Genomic DNA, 27,114 nt, shown 5'->3' with positions numbered 1-27,114 from the left:
TACCACTTTACACTTACTAGAATAGCTATCATCAGCAAACAGAAAGTAACAAGTGTTGGTGAGAATATGGAGAAACTGGAACCTTGGTACATTCCTGGTGGAATGTAAAATGGTGCAGCCACTGTGGAAACAGAGTTTGGCAGTTTCTCAAAGAACTAAACTAGACTTACCGTATGACCTGGCAATCCTACTCTTAGGTAAATACCTAAAAGAATTAAAAACAGAGACTTGAACAGATACTTGTTCGCCAGTGGTTATTGTAGCATTATTCACAATAACCAAAGGGTGGGAGCAATCAACAGAGGAATGTATAAACCAAATGGGGACTATTATTCCAAATATTCCAATGGAATATTATTCAGTCATAAAAAGGAATGAAATTCTGATACATGCTACAACATGGATGAATCTTGAAAACATGCCAAGTGAAATAAGCCAGACACAAAAGGACAAATACTGTATGATTTCGCTTATATGAAATATCTAGGACAGGCAAAATCGTAGAGCAGAAAGTAGGTTAGTGTTCAGCAGGGCTAGGGGAAGGGGAATGAGGAGCTATTATTTAATCGGTACCAGGTTTCTGTTTGGGGTGATGGTGGCACAACAATGTGTATGTATTTAACACCACTGCATTGACATTTAAAATAGTTAAAATGGCAAATTGTATGTTGTATATTGCCACAATTATTAATAAAAATAACTAGTACTGTAATATACCCAAGACATTGAATTTTACACTTCAAAGGGCGAATCGTATGGTATGTGAATTGTATCTCATTAAAGCTGCTTTAAGAACTTACCAACTTTCACACCACATATTTGCATTTTATCATATGTCAATTTTACTTCAATTAAGCAGTTAAAACTGTGCCTGCATGACTTTGATAAAAATAAATATTGAATTTAAAGGAAAAAAATTAAATTATGAATGCAGTCTCTTAATCATTTTCAGCAATGCAGCCTGATTCAGAGCAGAAACTCAAAGTCCCTCTGCACCTCCTTGCTTCCCTGGAATTCACTCATTCAGATAAGAATAAAGCGTGTGCTCCGCTCAGCACACACCAGGCACACGGTGACCCCTGACACCCATGGCCTCAGTTTGTTCTCGCTGGCTTTGGGAGGTGAGCGCTGAGGCGTTGAGATTCAAGGGACATAGATGGGATCTCAGCAACTTTACTTAAGCTCTCGAGTCTCAGTGTCTTCTGCTTCTAAGGATTGTGGGAGGCATCTTTCTAAAAGGCTTAGCAGTGTTGGCACTAACAGAAAGGGCCGGATACCCAAGCTCCAAGCAAGGGGGCCCCGACACCCCCCGTGAAGGACCCGTGGCCCTCGCCTGGACCTCTGTGACAGAGCCGAGAGAGGCCGCCCAGCGAGGCAGTGAAGAACTCGGAAGGGGTGGGAAGAGGGGGGGCCCGGAATTGGTGTGGGGTCCTGCGCTTCTCCGCCCCCGAGAGGGTGTGGGGCAGCGGTGGGTCCGCAGGGAGGGCGGGCAGCCTGGAGGGGAGGTGGAAGCTGGACCCCGGGACAACGGAGGGGCCTGAGGTGGAGGGTCCCCTGGACAGTGGGCTTCTCAAATCCCTTCGGGCAAATGCTGGACTCTGTCCCTCGGTGTGGAGCTCCCACGGGCCCACTGTTAGTGTTGAATCCAGCCCGTCCCTGCAGCAGCGGGCCTCAGCGTCTTCACCCGGAAAAGGCAGTGGAGCGACCCGGCCAGGGGGTGCAGAGGAGGAAGGGGCTCGTGTTGCACCCCAGGCACCCTTGTCCCAGTCCGTGGGCTCTGCCACCTACAGCGCCCCTTCCCTCACAGCTGCCCCCTCAACCAGGGAGGCTGGGCAGCACCAGCACCCCTGGCCCGGTGGCCAGTCCAGTCTGCCCCTTGGTCTTCCCACCCCCGAGCTGGAGTCTCCCCACCCCTCTCCCCCGGGACCTAGCCATGCCCCCTGCCCTCCCAGATCTGCCCATCCCTCCAGGCCTAGGCCCTGGCCTGTGGCCCCTCAGGGCCTAGCTCTGGGCAGCCCGGCTGGGCTATGAATAGCACACAGCCCTTTTCCTTTCCAAATATAAAATGTTTGCTTTCAATCAGGGGCGTCTGGGGAAATGGAAATTATAGGATTGGAGAGTGTCCTTGGGTAAAGAAATACCTCGAATGCCGAAACCTCGCAGGGCCTCTGATTAGGGCTGGAATAATTCCTGCTGTAATATAAACAAGCCTCACTCGGCTAATGGGGGGTGGGGAGCGGGGCCGGGAAATAGGGGCACATGCTGGTCTTTGTTCTCTCCCCTCCCAGCGTGCCAGTGTGGCAGGGCTGGGGCCTGGGGTCTGGAGCAGCCCTGCTCTGGGGGGCCCCTTAGGACATCAGAAACCCTGGCTTCCTGGAGTGCCCAGTGACCATGGGCGGTCACTGCCCTAGGGACCTGGTGTTCCCACCACAGTGGGTTGGGACAGATAGGAATCCATCTAAAAGGCTGTCAGGTCCAGGCCTGGCTCCCTGGGTCCCTCCGTGCTTCTGGGCCCTAGGCTTGCTGTGGGGGCTGGTGGAGTGGCCAGGGCCGAGGCCAGATAGGCAGAGGGGCCAGGGACCTGGGAGAAGAGAAGGGAGCCTGGGGAAGTGGCACCAAGCAGAAGTTTCCCAAATGGTCAGTCAGTCAACAAACATTGTTTGGCATCTTCTCAAGACACCAGGATATAAAGGGTGAAAAATGCCATCCCCATTCTCAACGGGCACAGAGTTGAGTGAAGAAACCAACAAGCACACGGACTGTAAGTCTTAGCAGCATGTACAGGGCAGTGGCCTGGGTTGGGGTGGTTAGGCACCCCAGAATCCCCAGGGTAGGGACAGGAGGGAATGGCTCCCCTTGCCTTGGAGCACCTGGCTGTCTCTTCGATGCTGTGCGGCCACCTTCTGATGAGCCACCTCACCATTTCCTATCAAGGCCCCCTTGGACAGACACCTCAATTACCCAGAGCAAGGAAAGTTCCCCAAATTACCAAAGATGTTTGCTAATGCCCAGCATAAAACTCAAGCATACTTTTTTCTGCAGAGGGACCTCTGGGGCTATCCGCTCTTGTTTGAGGCCCAGTTCTAAGACGTGTGGCCACTCAACACAAATCACTCAGAGAGCAAAGGCAGGCTCAGGGGAGTGCAGCTCATGAAACAGAGAGATTGGAAAACTCCGGGGAACATTTGTAAAAACTTATAAATTGCAGAAATATATGGCCATGTAGTTTTGGGGCCTCAGAGGCCTGGACAGCCAATGGGGCGGAATGGGTGACTAGCTATCACTGTGTGCCTGCGGCCTCAGGCAGCTCCTCCCTCTTCTTTCTAAGCAGCAGACTCTCATCTGTAAAATGGGTACAAATGGTAGAGAAAAAGCCATCTGAAGTGACACTGATGAAGAAGGACCATCAGGACCTCCCGGATGATTAGGCCGAGAGCTCTGGAGCATCCCAGTCTGCGGCACCGGCTGGCCACGGTGTCTCGGTCAGCAACAGCTCTGAGGGAGGCCGCCCAGCTCAGCTCAATGTGTGCTGGAGGCCAAGACAGGTCAGAGAGGAGGCCTGTGGCTCAGCCAGTGTCTGGAGAGAAGTGGAGGTGCCAGCAGGGTGGAGGGAACAAGGAGGAGGGGCCCTAGGCCTGGGGAGTGGCGGTGGAAGGTGGGGAGGGCCAGGGAGGCCTTTGGAAGGGGGCCTGCAGGTGAGGGAGGAGCTGGGAAAGTGCTCCAACCCCTCCTCTCCTGCCTCCTGAGAGGCTGAGCCCAGTCAGGGGTCTGGACTCAGGGCCAGGACATGCATGATCCATAGGTCCAGAGCAGGAAGGCGGGAAGAGAGGACGGAAGGCAGCATGGGACGTCTGTCCAGTCTCCCCAGGGGTGAAAAAGCACTCGGCCAAGGCCAGCCAGTGGCTGCTGCCAGACTTCTGCTGAGTGACTGAGTGGCAAGACTCACCCCTCATGCTGCTGTTCAGCATCTTAAGTGAGAACCTGTTGAGAACCCTGCAGGGATGCTCCCATAGGCTCAGAACCCAGCAGGCCAGGTCGGGGAAGGGGGTAGGGGGTGGGGGTAGGGAGTGGGACCCCTCCCCAGGACCGGGGGAGCAGGAACAGGCCCCAGGAATGTGATGGAGGCCTCGGCAGATGGCCCCCTGCCCACCCGCCTGCCCTGGGCCGCCAGCGGTTCCGTATTTACACTACATTAATAATGGTTTAAACGTTCTCATAAATAGATGCTGATTAATTGGCAATCCATTTGCTGAAGCTGGGCCTGCCAGACGGTTTCCTGGAGGCCCGTTCCACATCCCTATAAACACCAGCAGCGAGCAAAGCAGGCGCTAATGTACCGGGCGCCCCGCCCCTGAGCAGCCGAGAGCAATTCCTCAGGCCTGAAAGGGCGGCCAACTTGCAGCTGTGCCCTGCCTGGCAGTCCCAGCTTCAGCCTGGGAGGACGACTCCAGGGCCCCTTTGGGGCAAACGGACTCCACTGGGTGGTGGGGAGGGCAGAGGCAGGGTGGCCACACAGGCTGGTGCTGGCAGTTACTTGCTCCCTGATCTGGGGCCCCTCTGAGCAATGGGCTGCTCATCCGTGCTGCCACCGGTGGATGCCATCGCACTGGTCACCATCAAGGCCACCAGGTCCAGGCCCTTGGGACTCTAGGGATCTGGAGATCATTTTGGTAGGGCGAGTCCCTTGGTGCCAGGGTGAACCCAGAGCAGAAACCACACGGTCTCATGGTTGCTTTGCTGAGCGGTCACTGCCCATGGGCAGCCCAGCACCTCCTGTCCTCTCAGTCTCCCAGCTCTGCCCCTCTAGCCTGCATGTGCCGGCTCTTCCTGTCCACCTGGCAGAGGCCTGTGCATTGGGGACCACGCTGTGTCTCATGCGCAGGATGTGGGGAGATTCATTCGTGCAGAAAGCAGAGGCAGCACTCTCCATGAGACGGTCACAGCCCTGCTCGACAAAGCTCCCTTCCCTCAGGTGAAGGGCTGAGGCAGGGCAAGGACCCCAGCTCCAGCGGCCCCCTGCCTCGCAGCAGCCCAGGCCTCCTGGACCCCTCCCTCCCTCAGCACCACACGCACCAATACGAACTGTTCACAGCATGCCTCCTGCGCCCATTCCACAGATGGGAACACTGACACTCGATTGTCACCTGCCCAAGGTCACCTCACTGGCAATGACACGGTCAGAACTCAAACCCCAGCATCTGCTCTAGGGGCCCTGACTAGAGAGTCTTACTGCACCAGGATGGATTGTTGAAAGAATGAATGGGAGTGAGGAATGAATGAATTCTACAAACTCAGGTCCAGGGAAGGAGGGGAGTGGGGGAAGGGAGAGCCGAGGGGAGGGGTCCCACTCCCGGCCCTTCCCTGATGATTGGCTTTTAAAGCTCCGGCAGACCCCAGTCCGAGTGGGGAGGTCAAAGGTGGCCGCTGATGGCTGTCACTCAAGCAAAATAGCCCCGTTTTCATTTTTCACTTGGGCCCAGACCCCTCCAAACAGACAGTGATTAGGTCCTGATTGAGCCTTTCCTCCGCCTGATGACTCCCACATGTGACCCGCTCCCAAATTACATGCAAATGTTCCGCGGACGAGCTGCTGAAAGCCCCCGCCCCCGCCCCGGGAGGCGCGGCGAGCTGCCGCCCTCCCCTCCCCCTGCGGTGAGCGTCCAGGTCGCCGGGCCTCACCTGCGCCCCGCCCCGCCCCCAGCAGGTGCGTGTCCAGGGCTTCAGGCCTCACCTTAGAGCCCTGCGCTCCGCAGCGCCGCCTGGCGGGGCCGCGTCCGGGCCTCGGTTTGCTGGGCTGCGAAGAGGGTGCAGTGGTGGAGGCCAGTGACGCGCGGTGTATCATGTTCTCTAACCACGGGGAGGAGGGTGGCGGCGGTGGCGGTAACAATTATAATTGTTATTGGTGTCATATAGTTAAGAGCACACACTGTGAAGCCAGAGCGCTCGCTCCTTAGCGATGTGTGGCCTGGGGCAAGTTACTGGGTCTCTCTGCTTCTGATTCTCGCTGTGGAGTGGGGATCGAAAGAGCCCCCGACTCCTAGAGGTGTCGGGAGCAGAGTAAACAAACACCCGCGTTGCTTAGAGTGGTGCAGGCACACAGTATCACTTTTGTTACTGACCCCGCGCCATTCTCGGGGCACTGGGATAAAGAAGGGGCTTTGCGGGCAACAACCCGGGGCAGTCCTGGAGCCCAGACAGCCCTGACGTTTCACTGCCACACACGGTGGTCCTGGCAGCAGCTGTCCGTGCAGACTTCTGGGCACCAGTCAGCCCCTTATACTTCCGTGGCCAGCTCCGTTCATCCTCAGGCCTGTCCTATGACGTTGGAAACACCATGATTCTCACTTTCAGCAGGACACTGTGGCCCAGAGAGGTTCAGCAGCCTGCCTGCTGACACACAGCTGATCAGTGGTGGAGGCATCCTGAGGCTGCCCACACCTGCAACTTGGGAGCTGAGGGGCTGGCCTGAAGACGGCAGACAGGGACAGCAGGAGAGGCTTCCATGATGTGTTCTGGGGTCAGCCCAGAGGCCTCAGCTCATCCTAGGCCAGCACCCTCCCGGATTATCCTACCTAGGCCCTCACAGGGCAGGATTCCCCTGTGCAGGCAGGATCCTAGGGATGCAGCCTTCCAAGCCCTGGTTACATGCCTCCTGTGACAGGGAGCTCAGTCTCACACCTGGCAGAGCACTGTGGCCTTGAGCCGGGGGAGGGAAAGGCCTTCCTATTGCAGGAACTCTCCTCTCTGGGCTCCCCAGTTGGGTCTCAGATCTTTTCCTCCCATTCATTCATTCAGCCAGGGCTTCGCTGACCACCCACGTAGTTGTCCCTAGCCCTGGACATGTTTTATTGTATTCTCAGTGCTTGTTCCTCTTGAGCTTCTCCGGTTCATGGTTGGTTGGCTCTAGCCTGAGTCCCTGTTAGGACTTCAGCTTCACCAAGGCAGGAGCCTGCTTGTCTCAATCAGCTGGATCAGAGTGACTGGGAAAAACATGCTGGAGGGAGGGAGAGGGAAAGAGAGAGAGGAAGAGAGAGGAGGTAGAACAGGATTGGCACACTCAGCTCCCTACTGCTTACTGACAGTCGGGTGGGGCACACACAGGCCAGCCCACAAGGCTGGGCAGAGGTGAGCACGGGCAGACTGCTGGCTGCCCCCGCCCAGGTACGGGAGACAGCAGTGCTGTCCACCCACAGACCCAGGGCGAGGTGCAGGTCTGGGAAGGAGATGTTCAGTGTGCACCGGATGTCCCAGAAGTAGAAGACTTTTCAGAGAGAGGTTGGGCTGGGGACAGCAATGTGAGTGTCACGAGGACAGAAGCGGGAACAGGGACTTGTGCTTTGAATTGGAGAAGAAGGGAGTGAGGCTGAGCTAGAGGACAGGCAGGTCTTGGAAAGAGTAGGTTTCAAGAAGGAAGGAACAGGTAGGTGGATGGGACAGAGGTAGGACCTTTGGCTTCAGCCAGGTGAGGCGACCAGGAGCCCTTGCTGGGGACAGGCTAGTGGGCAGGGGTGGAAAGCTGAGAGGTGGAGGCAGGAGCCCAGCAGGCTGCACAGGGCTGTTGGGCGGCCTGTGCACTGCACACAGGGGCTCCTGCTGGAGGGAGGCTGTGTCCTGTGGCCCAGAGGGGCATCCTTTCCTGAATCCCACAAAATACCCTAAGGCTGGCAGGGCCTTGGGTAGGCTCTGTGGAAAGGCAGGGCTGCTGGCTGGTGGGTTTGTCTGCCTGTGAGTTTTCACGTGGAAAGGGCCAGGGCCCGTGTGAATATTGGTAGGGAAACAAGTCAGGGCAGAGAAGGGACTGGCTGAGACAGGTGGGATTGCCCCCACCCTCTCACAGTGCTGGCTGCCCCCCTCCGCTCGCAGTGGCCCTCCATTCCTGGGCAGGAAGCCGGCTGAGCCCCTCCCTCGTCGGCAGGTGGGTGGCCCCTCATCAGCCTGATGTGGAAAGTGAAATAACTTCTCCCAATTACCCTCGAATCTGGAAACTTTTTGTGCCTCTGACATTTCCTCCAGCCTGGGAGTTAATCAGCCCCTTGGCTGTCCCCCCACTGGGGCCAGGCGTGGGGGCACCAGGGGCAGTTGTGCCCTAGAAAATTATTTCTCATTGCCAATTATTGCCCATTAGAGCTAATGGGTGCGCTTAATCACTGCACACTTATCTGGGGTTTTTTAAGCCACTGGAACAGCCTCCTCTCCACCTCCTCCCCCACCCTGCTTCTCTTGAGCAAAGCTGAAGTCATTGCCAGAAATATATTTTTTTAACCAAATCACACATCTGATACCGTTTTGTTTGAAAAATGAGCTGCCCTCCCCCTTCTCGTGTCTGCTGGTCACACAGCCAGTGAAGCGTGGGGGCAGCAGTGAGACCCACGGGGTGCATTCCCAAGGCCTCTGGGGGAGGCGAAACTCGCCCTCTCCAACAACTTGCCAGGGGGAGGGCACTTGGCCCCCGTTACAGATGAGGAAACCGAGGCTTGGCGGGGTTGGGAGGTGCCGAAGCTCACCGAGGAGTGGCGTGAGCTGGCGGGAGTCAGACCCACGCTCATTCTGCTTCAGTCCGGGCGTGGGAGACAGGGCAGGAGGGAGGGGCCTTTCGTGCCCTTGGCAATGGGGCACGGCGAGCCAGATGCAGTGGGACTCACCCTCAGCAGCCTGCTGGGCTGGGACACTGATAAAAAAACGTAAAATAAAAACATTGTTCATGTGTCCACCTGAGCGCTGAAGAGACTCGGACGTCCCACTCTGAACACCCAAAACCTTCGGCCCACGTGGGCTGCTCATGGTGCTCTTGGGCGGAAATCCGCTCCACAACCTCTTCTCAAAGAGGTGCCAGAGCCCCCGTGAGCCTCGGTTTTCTAATATGCAAAATGGGGCTCTGGTTCACAGAAGGGTCAGGCTGCCGTGAGAACTCCGGTGCCGCGCTCCACCTGGAGCCAGTGTGGAGAGTCGTGGGGTGGCCACACAATGGCCCAGGAGCAGCTCTGTTCTTGGGGGCTGGTGTGAGGAGGGCTGGCAGGCAGGTAGCAGGGACACGTGGCTGCTGCCATGGCCACAAGCCAGGGCCTGAGACCACACAGTCCAATGGGCCGGCTTGTTCCATGGACCCTTGCTCTGAACCCGATAACCCCAGGCAAAGCTTTGGGGGCCCAAAGAAGCACATTCACTCACTTGAAAGTTCTGTAAGACCTTCTCCACTCTGGACACACAGCTAGGAGTAACTCAGGCCAATGTCCACTTCCAGGGGACTTAGACATGGACCAGGTAGACGGAGGATAAAGGAGTGAGAGGTCATTCCAGCCATCCTACAGAAAACATGATGGGATGACACACTAGAACACGACGTGTTGTGTATATGAGGTTCTGGATATGTGCACATGTGTATACCCGGCTCTGTCTGACAAGACAGCTCTAAAGCAGGTGCCTCTGTGGCAGTGAGCACACCCCGTGCGTGGCCCTTGGTCTCCAATACCATCCTCAGAAAAAGGACCCAGGGCTCCTTGGAGAAATGACCACTTCCAAATTTGGGGCAGGATTCATACAAGCCTGAAACATGCTGTTATAGGACAAAGTAAGAAAGTACTAAAAAAGAAATGATGGTGGCATGTGACAAGGATACAGGAGCCACCTGGCAGGGGCTTTCACTGACCAAATCTAAGACAAATTGGGCTTTGAAATAATTAAGTAGGGCAATGATTACAATCACTGAGCAGTAGGAATCCATGATCCTTACTGATAAGAGATAGACACATAAACAGGGGACAGAGGTGTTCCTTATAGTAGAACACTGGGGGCCAGTTGGCAAATGTGGACAGAGGGGTCGCACTGCAAAATTAGCGTTTTGCAGCCACTGTGGCAAAGATGGGCTTGGGCACGAGTCATCGTGGATGTAAATGTGGTGGAAAGCTTTGAGGCGGAGAAGGGTGCTCACGTGCTCCCAGACGGTCTCCTCACAGACCACATACTAAATGCACGGAGGGGGAAAGTTCTACTGGGGGGAAATCAGGCCTAACCCTGGCAGGGTGACAGAATCTACCACCACCATGAAGGTACAGGTGGCACTGCCCATGTCCCTTATGTCACTGATACCAGCTGGGAAGACACAGCCCAAACCCAAACAGCGGAAACTCAGACAAACCCCAAGAGAGAAACATTCCACCGAAAAAACTGTATTCTTTAAAAACCACGATGCAATAAAAGCCAAAGACAGACGTGGACACTGTTTCAGACTGGTGGAGACCAAAGAGATGTAGCAACTGCACGCAGTACCTGCTCCTAGATCAGGTCAGGTGCTGGAGGGCCAAGAGTGCTATGAAGGACAGTATTAGGCCGGCTGACAAAGTTGGCATGTAGATGGAAGACTCAAGTGTGGCAGCAATGTTTAATTCCCTGAAGTAGAGAACGGGACTCTGGTTACATAAGCACATCCCCTTTTCTTGGGCAATCCGTACCGAAGCATTTAGGGGTAAAGGGCCACGATGTCTGCAACTTACCCTCAAATTGTGTGAGAGAGACAGTCAGAGCGACACAGATGAAAGACACGGGGCACAGATGAATAGAGACAGAGAACAAGAGCAAATAATAAGGTAAATAATTGGGTCAGGTGCGGTGGCTCGCACCTGTAGTTCCAGCACTTTGGGAGGCTGAGGTAGGAGGATAGCTTGAGGCTAGGAGTCTGAGACCAGGCTGAGCAACACAGTGTGACCCCGTCTCAAGAAAGAAAGAAAGAAGGAAAGAAAGAAAGAAAGAAAGAAAGATTAGCTGGATATGGTGGCATGTACCTACAGTCCTAGCTACTTGAGAGGCTGAGGCAAGAGGATCAAACTTGAGCCTGGCACTCTGGAGTTTGAGGCTGTAGTGAGCTATGATGATGCCACTGAACTCTAGCTTGGGCAATAGAGTGAGACTCTGTCTCAAAAAAAAAAAAAAAAGAAAGAAAAGAAAAGTTAACAGTAAGTGAGGAATAAGCCAGTGTTTTTTGTCCCATTCTCATCCCTGCAACTTTTCTTTAAACTGTAAATTGTTTCCATATAAAAAGTAAAAAAAAAAAAAAAAAGTGATGTGGATACAGGACAACCTGAGATGGGAGTGGTCAGGGGTGGACACTCTGAGGGGAAACATTTGGGCAGAGGCTTAAAGCATGAGGAAAAACCCTCTAGTGCTCCAGAGAAAGGGAACAGCATGTGCAAAGGCCCTGGAGTGGGGACACAGGCTGGGTGTGCTCAGGACAGGGTGGTGCAGTGGGGGAGCAGCAGGAAGGCTGAGGCCAGTCCTGGTGGGGCGTTTGGGATTTAGTCTTCGTGCAATAGATGCAAGTTGTGGCTGACCATAGCCCTAGCAATGCCACTGAGTGATGAGAGATTTATTCCTTCATTCATTTATTCAACAAATATGTTTTGAACCCCTCACATGTCCTGGACTGTTTGGGAAAGGTGGTGGTGCCGAGGAAGAGGCTTCTAATGCTTTGGTAACAGGCACCAGGTGGTGGGAGGATATTCTGCCATGAAGAAGGGCACGATTTTGCCCTGATTATAGTTTCAGGGTGCATCAGTCAGGATGGGCTGGGTTCTGTTGCAGTAACAAATAAGCCAAATATCTCATGTCTGCACACACAAAGGTGCATTTCTCAGTCAGTCACACTATGTGCCCGCATGGGCCAGGCCATCCATCAGCCAGGGACCCCAGCTGCTGCTGGGCAAGGGGACAGGGGCTTCTACCTGAATCTACACACATCCCTTCTGCCCCATTTCATTCACCAAGCAAGTCACACGATCACCCTAATTTCCAAGGGAACTGGGTATGTGCCCCAAATAAGAGGCAAAACCAGGTGTTTAGGAACAGGTATAAAGACAGCCACAGGGAGAGAAGGAAACTTTCAGTCTATACAGCTATCCGCCCAATATGTGGTTGAGAACGTGCAGTAAAGACTAGAAGTGGTGCTTCAGCCTAGACCTAGGACCTACCAGACCAGCAAGACTTTCTGCCCCCAAGTGGCCAAAATGGGCAGTCAGGTGAGCAAAATGAGTGTTAGTGGGAAAGAAAACTTCCTGGGACTGGGATCCTGGGGAGGGACAGCAGCGTGTCCACAGGAGGCAGCTAAAGTGAGGAGAGGCCTGGAGACCCAAGCCCTGGGAAGCCAGGACTGCTAGACCCAAAGAACAGCCTAAGTAGTGAGTAGTGACATCAATTAGCTGTCCCCAAGTCTTTCAGGGCCAGTCCTAGGGCCAGGAGAGCAGAGCCAGGGCCCCAGGAGGGAAGGGGCAGGGCAGAGATCAGAAGTAAGGACACAAGGACGGGGAGGACTGCTTGACAGGTGATGAGCTCTCCATCATGGGAGGTATGCAAGTAGGGGAGCAGATGCCCAAGATCTAGAGAAGCTGTAGAGGAAATTCCTGGGCTCTGAAGACCCTTTCTACAAAGTCTGCACGTCTGGCATGGTGAAGGACGGCCAGGCCTGGCGAGAGAGTGCATGCCTGGAGAAAGCAGGAGGTAGAGGGGGCAACTGGGGCAAGTGAGGAAACACTTTAGCCAGCTCCACTAGTCCCTATCTCTCCCCACTGTGGGGGCGCCCCTCCAACTCCAGGTGCCTGTGAGTGTGTGGATCCCCCTCTGTCTGAAGCCAGAGCCAGGCCTTCGGGGCTCCCCCCAGACACAACCCCTCTGGGAGACCTTGAGGTGTGTTGCAGAAGCAAGCACAAGAGACGACGGCTCTAACACTGTGGGACCCGGCCTCGGAATGCTCCAGTGCTGCCCTCTGAGTGACCTTGGTCATGTCACAGCCCTCCATGAAGTCAGGCCCTGGTGCTGCCAAAGGGGTGTCATGAGCAGCCAGCAGCCAGTGGCCACCTGCCTGGCCTTGGCAGAGCTCCGGGTGGTTCGTTATTTCTCTCCCCAGCCTGCCCCGCCGAGCGCAGTACGACGGGAAGGAGGAGGAACTAGCCCACGTATCCACGGTCAGGCCTAGAGCCTGCAGGGAGATGGCCATGTTTGGTTTGCACAGGGATCCCTGGAGGAATCACAAAACGCAGCCGTTGTAAATCCAGACCCCTGAGTGGCCTGGCTGACCACAGTCCTCGCCACGCCCTAGTGTCCCCAGAGAAGGCTGAGTGCCAGGATGTGTCCAGGAGACAGACCCAAAAGGGCTGCAGCCGTAGGGAAGGGAGTAGATTTTTGGTGGAACTAAGGAACCTCCGGAGTCTATTGTACACGCGTGACTACATCGACTCCCTCCGTGGACCCTGGAGGTGTCTGGCTTCACTGCCCGCTCTCAGCTCAGAGTCCAGAGCTCAGGACTGCAGCCCCAGCGGCGCATCTCTGCTCCGCCCCCACCTGCCTGCTAAAGCCCAGCGTCCCCCTCAGGCCGTCCGGAGCTGTGGCATCTCCACAGGAGGGACCATCCATCAAAGAGCACATCAATGGTCCAGCACCACCCGGAAGGGGCCAACGACAGTGTCAACTAGGGCCACACTAAAAGCCGCCAGGCCGCGGCCCCGAGGGCAAGATGGATGGGCGTCACCAGCCACTTTGAGGCCCTGTTTATGGGACACCCAAACAGCTGGTCAATCCCTCGGGACCATCACTCACCCGGCTACCAGGGGTCCCTGACAGGCTTGAAGATTGTGTTGCCGCCTTAACTCTGGCAGCACTTAGAGTCTAGTCTGTCAGGCCGAAGGGTCCTGTCCCAGCCACTGACACTTGACAGATGACACACCTGAGCCCCAGCGAGGAGGGCATGTGGCTCCAGGATCACCCAAGCCAGGAGCGAAGATGGGCTTTAACCCAATCCCCCCTCTAGTCAGCGCTTCTCGGGGCTCCCGGTCTCCTGTGCACACACATCGGCCTGTGGGCTTGTCTCCCACGGTTGTAGTGATGGAGGGCTTGTCCACCCAGATCCAAGAGCTCTCTCTAGAGATAAACCTGTTGTTTGGCTTAATTCATGTTCTCATGTTATCATGTTCCACTCTGGGGAGCCCAGAGAGGAGCTCGACCCTCCTTCCCTCCCTCCTTCTCTTCTTCCTTCCTTTCTGCAGATGAAGCTGTTGATTTAAGACACAGAAAGTATGGGAAATCCAGCCCTAAGTTACCGTCTGTACCTCAAACGACCCAAAGCAGTCAGTAGATTGGGGTTTCTGAGGAAGGAAAAAATGTGATGAGTAAGGAGGTCACCCTGCTTCATAGCAAAGCTGGTTTGTTTTCTGGCGGAGGAGCGGGGGTGGCAGGAAGGTTTGAGGGAAGAATATGGGCCACCCCACTGTCCCTTTGATCTCACCTTCTCTTCACAAGTCTCAGTTTCCCCACCTGTGAAGCAGGGTCAGTAACACTGGCACGCAGAGCGGGGTGAGGAGGGAGTGAGGTCATCGGTTTCCTTGTGGCGAGGCAGCTCCAAAACCAAGGAGCGTTGTTAATAATAACGACAACATAAACCAGACATTGCAACTGTTTCTCATAAAGTGCCATTTTAAGGTAGTCAGCTTTAAAAAGTAACTGTTCCAAAGAACAATACACAAACCCAGCATATGCAAAAATTAGCTAAAAATGGATCAAAGACCTAAATGTAGAAGATAAAACTACAAAGCTCTTAGAAGAAAACATAGAAGTTAATCGTTGTGGCCTTGGATTTGACAATGAATTCTTAGATGTGACGACAAGAACACAAGCAGCAAAAGAAAAAAATAGATAAATTGGACTTCATCAAAATTAAAAACTTCTGTGCTTCAAAGGACACCACCGAGAAAGTAAAAAGACAAGCCACAGAATGAGAGAAAATATTTGCAAATCATATACCTGATAAGGGTCTTGTGTCCAGAATCTAAAAAGAACTCTTAAAACTCAACAATAAAGACAAGTAGCCCAGTTTTTTAAATGGGCAAGAATCTAAAACATTTCTCCAAAGAAGCAATACAAATGCCACAAACACACAAAAAGTTACTCAGCACCATTGCAACAAGGAGCTGCAAATCAAGTCCATGGGGAGATACCACTTCACGCCCACTAGGATGGCTAAAATCAAAAGGACAGAAATAACAAGTATCCCTAAAGATGCTGACAAATTGAAACCTTCATACATTGCTGGTGGGAATGTATAATGGTGCAACTGCTGTGCAAACAGTCTGGTAGATCCCCAAAATGTTAAAAATAGAGTTGCCATACGACCCAGCACCACACTCCTAGGTATATACCTGGGAGAACTGAAAACCGTATCCATACAGAAACCTGCACATAAATGTTCACAGCAGCATTTATTCACGATAGCCAAAAAGTGAAAACAACCCACGTGTCCACAAACAGACGGATAAAGAAAATGTGGTATATCCATGCAATGGAATATTATTCGGCTATAAACAGGAATGAAGTACTGATTCATGCTACAGTGTGGATGAACCTTGAAAACATTATTCTATGCGAAGGAAGCCAGGCACTGAGGGACAAAGATTGCATGATTCATATATATGAAATGTCCTGAATAGGCAAATCCATAGATGCAGAAAGGAGATTGGTGGTTGCCGGGGTGAGAATCAGGAGTGACTGGTAATGGTCATGGGGTTCCCTTTGGGATGACAAAAATGCTCTGCAATTAGTGGTGACGGCTGTGCAACTCTGAATACTAAAGCCATTGAATTGTGTGCTTGGAAAGTGTGACTTTTATGTTAAGGGGATCACATCTCAATAAAGCTATATGTCTACCTATAGAAAAGCAGTTATCTGAGCTGGCACTGGGCCGTGTCTCAAAGCCATTGTTGAGGGTTCTCACCTTTCTCATTCTGGCCCCAAGTTGTCACCAGGCTGGGGAGGGCTGATAGGGTTATTGGAGGAGTGGGGACTCCTCCAACATTTGGTTCCAAACCTCCTTTAAAACCCTGCAATCTTTGGGAATAATTAATGACTACTTGGAACTTTTTAACAGAGAGACCAACCCACTTGTGGTTAACAAATAAAGGGAAAAATTGCCGATCAGAACCTATGATGATAAGAGGGTTTAGCATTCTTAAATATTTGCAACTGAGACATTTAAAACATTGGAACCAGCCCTTCCAAATGCTCACATCCTTTGGCAAAGTAATCCTCCTCTTGAGAATATTTTTTCTACAGACATTACTTAAAATGCAAAAAGCTGTGCGTATGTGAATGCTTGTAGCAGCTCTATTTCATTGGTGACGTGTCTTAGGATTGGAGGGACAACAGACCCTTCCCCATGTTACAAATTGGAATACCAAGGCAGAGAGAGGTAGTGGCCAGCCCATGAGCATCCAGTGGGTGTGTGGCTTTTCTGGGAATGGGCTGTGGTGTCATGACCCTTTCTGAGCTGTGTCTGAACCTTTATTTCAAAGAAGCCCCACAGAAATTAGAGGAAGCCCAAATCCCAGGGGGTGCGTGAAGCCAAGGATGGCCCACAGATTAGGTGGATGAGCATGGAGACGTTGCAATTGCAGGACAGGAAAGTGTCATGGCAGAGAGGGACATGCCCAGGGAGGACTCTTGGGAGAGACAGATGTCATCCATGTGTTGGGCTCTCATGGCATACCTGAGGAAAGAGGTTGGCAGGGGCCGGGAGAACTGTGGGTCTCAGCTCACAGGTAGAAGGGGCTCGTGTGTTTAGAACAGAGGGTATTTAATGTAGAGAACTGGTTGTGCAAGTGCTGGTGAGATGAGGCGGGGGCCACTCTGAGATTAGCACCAGCAGGAAGCCACTGCCAGCCGAGGCTGGAGGGGCAGAGAGAGGTGACACCATGGGTCATAACAGCCAGGGCACCCACAGGAAGCAGAGACAAGAGGGAGGGACATGCTGACCTCTCCCCTCCACCCTCCATCTCCCACTCCTCCAGCTGAAAGTCCCAGGCAGGGCCAAGAGAGAGGGGCACCTCCCTTCTGCTGGGTCACTGGGCAAATCAGGGTTTCAAACTGGGTTTGGTTCCAGGTCCACGGAGCTGGGGGGTCAGGGCGACCACCCACCGACCTGTCTCGTATCGCATGCACCTTCAGGCTCTCCACAGCCTCCACTGTGACCCACCCAATTCCCCTCCCGTGGCTTTGCTCCCTTTTCCTGGAATTAATTTACTTAGAAGGAAACTTTGTACCACTATCATAAAACCCAACAGAACTTGTAAATTGAAACATAACTAGGAAAAGGAAGCAAACAATGATATTAAATTCCAGCCAGACCAGGCTCCCCCCATGGTTCGGAGTGTGAGGGATCGGCCATGGCAGGCTTGTGCCAACAGGTGCCCAGAGGATCGGAGGGGGTACCACTCCCTCCCAGGCCCCACACTGTTAGGCTGTCCCTGTGTCTGTGCATCCTGAGCTCATGGGCAATGCCATGGGGCATGAGTTCTCCCCTTTAGGAGGCACTGAGGTCAGGGAAAGCAGAGGAGAAGGAAGGGGACCACCCAGGGCCACATGCCAGGTGCTGCCAATGCTAGAACCCAACTGGGCCTGGCCAGGCATGCATGGCTGTACCTCAGTGTCTCTCAGAACTGTACAGGTTGTAGTTGAGGCATTTCTTTTGTAGGTGTGGCTGCCTGGCCCCCTCCTCCGCTCCCCTTCCTGAGACTGTTCATGTCCCGCAGGAGAAGGAAGACTCCGCCAGTGCTACGGGAACGGGGCTTTTCTGCCTCCGTGCAGGGCATTTTGTTCAGAGCCATCCTTTGTGTGAGTCCGCGGGTGGGGCTGGGGGAGGGGGATTGAAACCGGAGATTGTACCCTAATGTCACAGGGAGTCAAAAGCCTTTCCTGAAAGCATCTCGCAGCTGTCAGAAGGCCGGCCTCAGCAGGCGGCTGGTCCATTAGCTGAGGCAGGTAATTTGTATTGCTAGCTGCTGCTTGTGTAAACAGAGGGCTTAGGGAGCTGGCGGAGGCGGGAAAGGAGGAAAGGGGGGCTGCACCTTGTGCACCTGAGCCGGGAGGTTCAGCTGCCCCAGTCACTGGGGGTGTCTGTCCCGGGCACATGCCAGGGCCCGTCTGTGCTCTGCCCACTTTGGCACTCAGGCACAGTGAGCCAGGCCAGGTGCCACCTCAGGGTGTTTCTGCACACAGGGAGAGACAGGCAAAAATAACTGTCAGTTGAACAACAGCTGCACTCCCATCAGTGCCTGGGATGGAGCCCCTGAGCCTGTGGGGACGCCCCAAATCGTCTCCTGCCTTCTGTCCTGGGCGCCTGCAGATGCCCCTGCCCCTGCCTCTGAGTTGGTGTCGGGTCCGTTTCAGCTCAGAGGGGCTTCATGTGGCAGCTTCTCTGAGGGTCTCTCAGCAGCCTGCGGCCCCACTCCCCCAGCGCTCACAGCACGGCTCCATGATGGTCTGTTTATAAGTCTGCCTTCCGCACCAGACTGAGCAGTTCTTGAGGGATTTTAATGACCCTCACCTCCCCCGTCAGCACTAATCAGTGTTTCTTGAATGAATGGATAAAGGAACGAATGACTTCTTGAGCATCTACCACTCACGAGGCCTGTGTGGAGGCTGCCAAGATGAGAGGGAACTGCATGTCAGAGGATCGAGTGGTGGTCCGTGCTGCAGGAGCCCCTGGGGGAAACTCTGAGATGGGGTGGGGGCTTCCCAAGAAAGGGGTTTGATCAGAGCCCTAGGGAGGTGAGGGAAGGGGCCATGTGGACAGACACCTGGGGAAGAGTGCTCCAGGGAATAGCAGGTGCAAAGGCCCTGGGGCGAGAGCACCTTGGGGGTTCAAGGAATAGTGAAAAGGCTGGAGCCTAGTGAGGGAAAGGGAAGGAGGGAGGGGGGAAGATAAGAAAGGAAGAAAGGAAGGCTCAGTTCCTGCCCTGGAGAAGCTCCTGGGCAGACTGATGCCATTCCATCCTATAGGAAACATGGTTTCAGGTGGTTTCACCTGTAATTTGCTAGCCCTGAATAGGAGCCATAGGAATGATACTAAGCCAAATTAATCCCAGTGCATCAGATCTGTGATTGTTTTCTTTTGAGCCGTGAAATGTTTGGTTTCTTCTCCAACCACCTTTGCACGTGTCAAAATCGATGTCTGGAGGATTTGGCCACCTCCCCTCTTTCCTGGGGCCTTTCCTCCCTGGGCTCCGAGCCTTCCCCCTGGGCGCCCGGCTCCAGGCCATCCTGCACGTCGGCGCCCGAGGGAACCCTTCTCAAACCCAGACCCCGCCGGCTATGCCCCTGAGAAGAGCACGTGGGAGCTCCTACCACCTTCCACGCCGTTTCCCCAGAGAAGTGGTCCTCGGAACGTAGTCCCATGAGATGCTCTGGGAGAAAAAGAGTCACAGACCTTTGGGAAATTCTTGGAGATCCAAGTGGAGAATCACAGGTTCTGAGAGGTCCTGCCTAGAAGACTGTCTAGCCCACACCCACAGCCAGTCCCTCATCTTCTCCCCACTCTCACGGAAAGAGTAAGAGAGCCAGACCCCCACTTTACTTTCCAGCCAAGGAGGCTGAGAGAGGGGCAGGTGGTTCTGGCCAATGAGATGTAGAAAAAACTCCCTGGGAAGGGGCTATCTGAGAGAGATTTTCTTCCGTGAGAAGAGAGGCTGTCCTAGATGCCACCTCCAGCTCCAGACATACACACTCCACATCCTTGCCTTTGGCCATGGTCCTGTGTGCATGTGATGTCTGGAGCTCTGGAAGCCACTTTGTGCCTATGAGCAAAAAGGCTGGGAGCACTGCAGAGTCCCTGGCCCAGCACCCTGAGGAAGGCAGCAGTTGCACCCCCCGTGCTGTGTGGATCCTGGCTCTAGCTTGTGTCACACATTTCTGACCCACATCACCTCCCCAGAAAGCCCTCCTGGACCACCTGAGTTAGAGTCCCTGACCTTCAGTCTATGACCTGTGACCTGTGTGACTTTCTTCAGAGCTCTTCTTTCTCTCAAATGATTCCATTTTCTGTCTAGATGTCTCCCCTTTGTCTTCCTCGCCGGAACACCGGCTCAGGGAGCTCAGAGCTTGGGCTTGTTTTGCTCACACGTGTGTCTGCTACTTAGAGCAGAGTCTGGCACAAAACAGGTGCCCAAATGTGTGCTAAGTAAATGCAGGAGAGCTCAGCACGCATGGTGCTCATGGGGCGGCGCCACCGCCCGGCGGCTGCTCCCCTTCTGCTCCTGCTGGAGAGACAAGAAGGGGAGTCTGTCACGGTGACGATGAGGAATGACGGTGACAGAGCCCCCATGCAGTGAATCCCCCAAAGCTGCAAGCCAGGGCGTGGAGCGGGGGGCGAGGGAAGGGGGAGAAAGTTGCGGACCCCTCAGCCGGCCCACCTGCCGGGTCAGAAGCAGCACGCAGCTGCTGACGCATTTTCTGACCTCCCGTTACCACCCAATGCCTCAACTGCCATTGAGGGAGACACAAAAGGAAATTAACACTTAATGTTTTAAAAGGTGCGTTTCCATATACAAACGTGCAGGAGGCCTGCAAACACTAGACTTCGGGAGGCGCTCGGATGCGTGAACGGGGAAGCAAGGAGGGGTCAGGGCTGAGGGACGTCAGAGGTCTGTGAACCGCACCTGCCCTGCAAAGCGGGAGGGCTGGAAACTGGCGTCTGCGCAGGGCGGGCGGGCGACACAGGGCGAGGGACCGCGTCACCCGGCACCCCGTCACATCCGTGCAGGGCCGTGCTTTACAACGTGGGGTGTGACTGTCCCGCGTCTCCCACAGGCATTGCCTTCTTGTAAAGTCAGAGTACACGCAGCCGGCAAAGCCGCTTTATGATTTTGTAGGAAGCAGTGCGGGTCGGAGCGGATGCCGACGGGATGTCGCCCCGGGGAGAGTATGCAGATGCTGGGCCTGGCTGGGGGCCTTACATACCCCATGCCGCGGCACCCCCACCGGACCCCCTCAACCGGCCCCCGCGGGTCGCCAGCCTGCCCCGCCCTGGACCCGCCGGGCGAGCGGGCGAAGCCCCAGGCCTGTCTCCCTCGGCCCTCTCGCAGCAGCCGGCCGCACTGCCCTTCCCACTGCGCGGCTGCGGGACACGCGTGCGCCCGCGATCCCCACTGCGAGGCTGCGGGACACGCGTGCGTCTGCGGTCCCCACCTAGCGGCTGAGGGGACACGCGTGCTCCCGAGATCCCCACTGCGTGGCTGAGGGGACACGCGTGCGCCCGCGGTCCCGGGCGCGCACGCCGCCGAGCCCCGCGGTCGGGTCGCGGCGCTGATGGACGGCGGGCTGGAGCGCAGGCCGAGGCTCCGCCCGCCGCCTCCCACATTCCTCCGCAGATAAATGCTGGCGGAGAGGCGCTCTTGAGAGGCGGGAGATGAGGGGCCTCTGTATATAATAAAGGTGAACGAGTGTCATCCAGACGTTTTAATGCTCTTTCTGAGGCCCCGGCTGCCCCGAAGCCGGAAGGAAGGACCCAAGGCTCTTAGCAAGTGGCTGGAGAAGCGGCTGCTTTGAGCGAACCTGAGGGGGCGCGGGGTGGGGCCTGGGCGCAGCTTGGGGGCCCCTTGCCCGCATTCGCCCCCGTCCTGCTCTGCAGGAAGCCTGGAGACGCCTGCAGGTGCCTTTGGCAACTTACTAGGCCCTTCAAGCTGGTTTTTGGGGACTCTTGGCGGGTGAGGCCGGGTCAATGAGGGGTCTAGCCCAGCTCCCCAGGCGCGTGCCCCGCGGAGCACCCCTAGCTGGGCTGTGGGCCAAAACCTGAGCTTAGGTTTGAGGATCGCCCAGTTTGTCACCACATCGGGCTGTCCTCAGGGCGCAGTCCAGCAGCACCACCCCTCTACATAGGCTCAGAGGCGGCCCCACCTCCCTGTGACTCTCGGCCGGTTGTGCTAGGTGTGGGGGTCAGTGCAGCCCCTGACCTCAGGGCTGGCACGTAGTAGGTGCTCACTAAAGTTTTTGTTCCCTCCCTGCTCTGTCCCTGTCTCCCAGGTCTCCAGTGGACCAGGAATGGAGTCCCCACCTCACACGTGAGAACTGGAGGCTCAGAGTACTGGGGGCCACCAAAAGCCACACAGTGGGGAGGGGATAGCAAAGCCGGGCCCAGGGATCCTGCCAGAAAAGGCCCCTGAGTGTCCAGGGTCAGGGGATCTGACATTGGTCCTCACAGGCCTGGTGCCCTCTCTTTAGCCGACACCCAGGTCTGCCCAGCGCCTCCACCATATTGGCATCTTGGGATCCCCCCAGTCCATCAGCCTGTGACCCTGCAGCTCTGGGGCACTCCCCGGCCCCCGAACACACGGGCGAGGTAATATGCAGTGTGCTCCAGGCGCGAGGATCCACGGACGCGGCTCGGAAGCCCCAGGTGGGGCCAGCAGGGGCTCAGCCAGCTTAGGGGAGGCTCAGGGCTGCTCCCAGCGGCCGTCACTGCCCACCGCCTGTGGCCATGGGTCAGGTTTCCATCCGCTGTCATTAGGCAGATGTCAAACTCGAAGGAGCAGCAGTAATTTGGACAATTACGGCCGCTGTTATTGCTTCCTCTCCTTAAACAGGGGCCAAATTACTCGCTTAAACACAACCACCAGTCGCTTTCCACAGGCAAGGGGACAGTGGGCGGGGGAGGGGACACAGAGGAGGGACACGTGGGAGGGGAGGGTTCAGAAATTCCAACAGGCCATCTGTGGGTGACTGTCCGGTTTGAGGTCCTACTGTGCGATGTGGCGTGTCAATCCACCCTGCCTGGGAGGTCGCAGTGCAATCGGCAGGGGAGCAGACTGGTGTCCTTGGGGAGGGGCCAGCCAGTCTCGCCCAGCCGGTCACTGCAGCACCCGGGCAGAAGCAGGTTGTTTGGGCCCGAGGTTCAGAGCGGCGTTGCCTCCTAGATGGTGTGAGCTGAGCATCGCCCAGAGCAGGCTTGGTGCCCGGCGGGAGTAGAGGGGAGGGCGCCGGGAAGCTGGAGGCTGGCCCTGGAGGCCCGCTGCCTGGGACGAGACGGAGGTGCGGCCGAGGTTCATTCATTAGGGGTGAGGCAGGCCCAGGTGGCCCTTCTGCTGACTTGGGTAGGCAGACATGGGCACTTGGCTCACAGCTGAGGGAGAAGCAGGCAGAAGGGCCCCAGTAGGCACCATGCAGGCAGGGGAGGTGAGTCCAGGTCTATTCCACATCTCAGAGTTAATCACAATCACACCCAAAGGTACAGATAAAAGTCACTGTAGTGACAGGAAGCACTTATGTAACGCCTGTTGTGTCCAGCTTTGTAGTCCATTTACCTATAGTGGCTCATCAAATCCTCAGAACAACCCTTTGAGGTAGGCATTCGTATCACCCTCATTTTACTCAGGAGACTGAGACACAGAGAGGCTAATTAACTTTCCCAGGGTCACACAGCCCCTCAGCAAAGAACTTACCCCTTCCCAGAGCCACACGGCTGAGTGCCTGCTGGGTTGCTGGCTGCTGTGAAGACGAAAACAGCTGAGTAAGGTGTTTTCATTGTCTTCCCTGTCATAGAGATGGGACCTGCAGGTTCAGGGAGGACAGGGCTGTCCACGGTCCCAAAGGGCAGAGCCCGACGGGCAGAGGCTGCTGGCTTTGCCAGCCCCAGGCTGGCAGTGGGTGAGCCAGCAGCCTGGTGAGAAGCGGGAATGCGGTGGCGGTGATAGGTCAGGGAGGGGCTGAGGCCACATTTGGCTCCAGGATGTCACAGATCATAGATGATGATGTGATCCCAGACTTTCCCCAGCAAGCAGGGTCACCCCGTGGACACAGAGCAGGTCCCATCACAAGGAGAGAGGACACTGAGCACATGACCTCTTCCCTGGAGGACATGTGAGCTTTGAGGGAGGGTGGAGAGAAACCCGAGAGGTCCAGGACAGCAGCGGGCCAGCACTGGGTGGGTGTGGTGGGCTGTCTCTGCAACAGTGACTGCCGCTCCCGCAGAGCTGATTGCGTGAGACCCGAAGCGGTCTGAGCAGCCAGGGACACCCTTCCCTAGAGTCCACAGAACAGGCTGCGGGCTTCGGTCCTGGCCCAGCCTCTTCTGTCTGCTCTCTCTGACAACGCTTGAGGTGGCGGGGGGTGGGGGGGCTGCTTGACCTTTCCAAGCCTTGCTTTCTTTGTCTGAATCTTCAAGCCGGTCCCTGACTGAGTGACAGAGGCCAACGCACCTGCCAAGGGCTCAAAAGTGGCAGCTGTGGGACCCCAGGGAGAGATTGCAACTCCCAGAGCCCATGACTTCTGAAAATGATAATATTTATGCACTTTTGCCTCATGGGGTTTTGTGATTCAACAAAATAATGTATTATATAAGGGGCTTCAAAGCAGGGCCTGGGACCTAGAAACTACTGCATGAGGCTGGCTGGCCTCACCACTACTGCCCCTGCTACTACTGCCGTGTGCAAAATGGAGGGAAAGTGGAGAACCCTGATCTGCCAGGCCTGGCCTCCCACCACAACAAATCCCACATGAGGCCTGCAAGGTGGGCGCTTGTGCAGCCCAAGACCCTGAGGCTCAGGCTGGTCACAGACAGGGTGGCAGAGCCAACACTGGTGCTGGGACTGTCCCACTCCACGGCCCCTCCTGGGCCTGATGCCACTATCAGAGAGGGTCCCCTGCAGCCTGATGCCTGGGGCATCTGGTCCTCAGAGAGAGCAGAGCTGTCCTCATCCTGCCCTGGAGCTGGGGTCTCTCCTGGTAGGTTGCCCTCATATCGCTTTGACTGGGGACGAAGCTGGGGCCACCCGTGCCTGATAAAATGCAGGCCCTGGGATACTCGTTCTGAGCATGTAAACACTTGCTGCTTTGAGAGCCTACAAGGGGCAGCTTTGGAAACAGCGCCCCCGTGGCCCTGCCGTTTGTCAGCTCCTCACTAACTGTGAGTCTGGCCACCTGCCACCGCTGCCCTGTGCCCCCAAGGGCCGACAGGAGTGGCCAGGCACCTCTCACACCAGCAGGTGCCAGGACCCTGGGCCACCTCAGCCTCTGGGAGGGGGGATGATGACAACCACAATGACAGCTGATGGTGATTAAGCCCTTGTGTGCTAAACACTTCCTGTGCATTCTTTCATGTCGTTATGACCCCATTTTGCAGGTGAGGGGACTGAGGTCAGGGTGAGGTGACACATGGCCAGGAGGGGACAGATCAGGGTTTGGTTGGTGCATCTTCCTGGCTCAGAAGAGGTGTCAACTGGAAGAGGCAGTTGCTGACCGCTGGGTGCATAGCCCTTGCAAGTAGCCCCCTTTGAGGCTTGCTGGCCTGGCTCCACGGGAGGCCATTACAGCTTCCCGTGAGCTCAGCCTCTTTTACCATGGGGGAAATCAGCCCCGCAACCCCTGGTTGAGATGTGGCCCTCATGGAGCCCCCAGCCTTGTCCAGGGGGGAGTTAGACCTGCAAACAGACCCAAACTTGGGGCCTGCAAGGGGCTCTTGGGACAGGAGGAGGCTCCAGGTTGCCAGGGAGAGGCAGTCAGGAAAGACTTCCCCAGGGGGCAACCTCAAAGCCAGGGGTGTTCTCAGATGTGCCCACCCAGAATAAAATTCCTGGAATCCCTGCACAGGTGGGCAGAAGAGGGGGGCTCACAGAAGTGGGTAACTGCCCAAGTGCACACAGCAGCACTCACATCTCACTGCCTCTGAATACCACCTTCAAACCCTGGAAACCCACAGCCATCTCCCTTGGGGGGCTTCTGGTGCTAGCATGTCACTTCTGCAATTAGCTCCCCTCTCTGAGCCATGATTCCCCACCAGCCGAGGTATTTTGCAGACCTCTGACTTAGGGCTACTTGTAAAAATGTGTAGATTGTTGACCAATTTTCCATAGATGATCTTTAGAACAAGATGAATTTACTGAGTCATGTAAATGAACTTGAGTGAAGTGTTTGGGCCATCAGGACTATGATGTAATAGATTTTTAAATTAAGTGCATTGTCTCTCCGCAGGAAATGTCTCTTCTATTTGTTAAATTGCTTCAAGACAAGTCATGCTGTTTGGACAATAGAATATCACAGCACCCTTAACTAGGCAGTGAGATCTAGCACAAGCCCAGCGCACAGGTAAGGAACCAAATGATACTACTCTCAACCGAAAATACAAGGACGACCCAAGTGATACCATGATTGCCAGAGTGCACAGACGAAGAACAGGGTGGTACAACAATTATTCAACTCTACAGACAGGGGCCTGGAGATCCCACTATCAGCTCACTGTACAGACCACAAACTGAGTGATCCTACTAACAGCCTAATGCACAGGTGAGAAACCAGTGATGCTGCTACCATCCCAAACACAGGTGATGAATTTAGTGATGCTGCTATCACCTCTATGCACAGGTGATGAACTGATTGATACTGTCATCCTAAAGTGCAGATACAGTATCTAGTGACACTATACTAAATACACAGATGAGGAAATTAATGATCCTGCTACTACCTCATTGTACAGATGCTGGTCCCCATGATATGGCTATAACTTGAGTAATACCACTCAACCTAGTAGGCAGATGAGAAACCAGTGATTGTACTACAGGTTGAGTATCCAAAATCTGAAAACCTGAAATCCAAAGTCTGAAATTTTTTGAGTGCCAACATGATGCTCAAAGGAAATGCTCATTGGAGCATTTAGGATTTTGGATTTTCAGATTCGGGATGCTCGACTAGTAAGTATATAATGCAAATATTCCCAAATCGAAAAAATCCAAGACACGCCTGATTCCAAGTATTTGAGATAAACGATATTCAACCTATATAGACGAGAAAATGAGTTATCCTACTATCACTTCAATGTACAGATGAGACATGGAGTGATCCTGTTACTGTCCCAATATGTAGATGAAAAACCAAATAATCTTACTATTACCCCAAGGTATAGATTATGAACCAAATGATACCCCTATCAGCATAATGTACAGATGAGAAAAACAGTGATATTATAATCATTCCAATGGACTCATAAACTTAGTGATTCTGTTAACATATCAAGGAGTAGATGATGAGTGGAGTGATACTATGATCATGTCAAATACAGATGAAGATGTGACTGATACTGCTGTTTACCTAGCGTACGAACAAAATCTTGAGTGATATTGCTATCATGTCAATGTGAAGACAGTGAATCAAGTGGTACTACTACTGTCATTCAAAACAGAGAAAAATAAGCGAGTCACATCATCACCCCAATGCAAGATGAGGAACTGAGAGATAGTATCATCACCCCATCTATGCACAGACGAGGAACTCAGTGATCTCATTATTACGCAAAACACATTTGAGAAACTTTTTTACACT

The sequence above is a fragment of the Propithecus coquereli genome, unplaced genomic scaffold (assembly GCF_000956105.1).
Source record: "Propithecus coquereli isolate 6110/MARCELLA unplaced genomic scaffold, Pcoq_1.0 Scaffold890, whole genome shotgun sequence".
In the NCBI taxonomy this organism is placed as follows: domain Eukaryota; kingdom Metazoa; phylum Chordata; class Mammalia; order Primates; family Indriidae; genus Propithecus; species Propithecus coquereli.
This window is presented reverse-complemented; position numbering follows the sequence as displayed.